This window comes from Geospiza fortis, unplaced genomic scaffold, assembly GCF_000277835.1.
Source record: "Geospiza fortis unplaced genomic scaffold, GeoFor_1.0 scaffold98, whole genome shotgun sequence".
Classification (NCBI taxonomy): Eukaryota; Metazoa; Chordata; class Aves; order Passeriformes; family Thraupidae; genus Geospiza; species Geospiza fortis.
In genome coordinates, this window is record NW_005054306.1 from 2328986 (window position 1) to 2331079 (window position 2094).

Sequence of the window (2094 nt, forward strand, 5' to 3'; positions counted from 1 at the left end):
CCGGGAGGGGTTGCAGCTGTACTAACTACCAAAGATTAGGACCAGGCCTGCCCTTAATAGGCCGCAGCTGTGACTAGTAAGGATAAGTGCTATAAAAGAGTGGGTTAGCTGGTCAAGAAGAAATCTGTTGTTTGTTGACTGTGCTGTGAGGGAGAAGGAGTTAGTGCTGTGAGGAGATGCCCATGAGAAATTGTCAAGAAAGTATTTTATATTATTTTGCAATAATATAAAAACAATTGGTGACCCCTATGTGATCCTGTGGTGATTCAGGTAGAGGGCTGCAGAGAGAACTGTAATGATGTGATCCCATGGTGGTTGTGAAAAAAAAGGACTTAAATATTTAAGTGACATCATCTTGAGGTGTTTCAGGAAGATGACTGCAGACCTAAGAGCAATAAGATGGTGGAGCTAGGCAGACTAGGAGCCTAGGAGCTAAGCAGACAATCCAAGAGCCTAAAAATCTAGATGAGTCATAGGCAAGCAGACCTGGGAGCCTTGAAGTCTGGGCAACATATGAGATACCTCCCAAAGAAGACTGCTGGATATGAGGAGTGGATGCTACACACTTTACTTATTTAGTGCGTTGGAGCCAGCCCTGCACCCCTCTGCCAAGGTATGGCCACAGTCCAGAGGTGACCAAGGACAGTGCCGGGTTCCCCCAGAATGGCAGCGTGTGCAGCAGGACTCAAGCTGTAACATGGAGCTCTGAGAGGCAGAGGCAGAGCTGCACAGACAACATGTAAGAGAAGCCTTCTAAAATTGTACAGTGGCCATCCCCACAGTAACCTGATATGATTCGTGACTGGGCTGTAGGGTGAGGTGCAGCCAGAGATGGAGCCCAGCATAGCACTGAGAGCAGCACGGGATGCTGCCTGGTCCGGACCTGACAGGTTTTGACACCTGGAGTACAGGTGAGCTGCTGGGGACACAATGGGAAATAACATATCAAGTGAAGAACAGATTGTTTCATCTACATGGAAAACAGAGCAGGGCAAGAAAGGCTTGCAGTGGCCAACTAACACAACAAAGAACTGTAAAAGGAAGAAGAGAATTATTAAAACAGCAGTTGGAGCTGGGGACAGAGTAGCTCTATCATTCCATATGGTGTATTTGTTTGCTGATGAAACGTGCATTTTGTTTGTGAATTGCAACTATTTATCTTTGATTTGGCATAGGTGAAAGTTTATATTCCATAAGCATAAGTACACTCGACAGATACTGGATCAATGTTGTTCAAGTCATATAGCTATTGATAAAATTATGTAACTGTTTATTTGTTACTACCCTAATATATAGCCTTTAACTTATCCTTCTAGAATATTGACAATGTCAATAGCTGTACAACTTTATAAGACAACTCATAAGAGTAAGAGTTTCTGATAATATGTAATGTAAGTTTGAGTAATGAATCCAGGTCAGTGCACAGACACATTCTGAAGTTAAACAGAAATTACACAAAAGATGTCTGCACTGGGTTTACTTTCTTTTGCAAAGGGCCCTGCAAAAGATAGTAAGCACAACATTAGTTTATGAAAAGCCTTAGGTTGATGTTCTAGACTGTGAAAAGCAAAACTAAACCAGAACTTAGAAATGTATGTTCTTGCTGTGATGTGTTGCCTGAACATTTGTATACAGTTAGTCCTAAGTGAGATATATGAGTGTTATAATATCAATTTACTCAAACGTATCTTTGTAGAGATGCTGCAACTTGGTAATTAAAAGAGAAGGGGGACTTGCAGAGGGATAGACTGTAAGAAAACAGTGCGAAAAGTAGCCTCAAACCTGAGGAGTTGCAGCTGTACTAATTGCCAAAGATTAGGAAAGGCCTGCCCTTAATAGGCCACGGCTGTGACCAATAAGAAGAGCATTACAAAAGCGTGGGTTACCTGGTTGAGAAGAGAGATGGAGTTTGTTGGCTGTGCTGTGAAGAGAATTGGAGTTGTTGGCTGTGAAGAGGGAGTCAGTGCTGTCAGGAGCTGCACATGAGAAATCACCGAGAAGGTATGAGAGCTTTGCAATATGATGTCAACATGAGTGTGTTTGTAAGGACTTCTTTTCTCCTTCTGGGATTTGAATGGATCAGTTTTGGCAAGT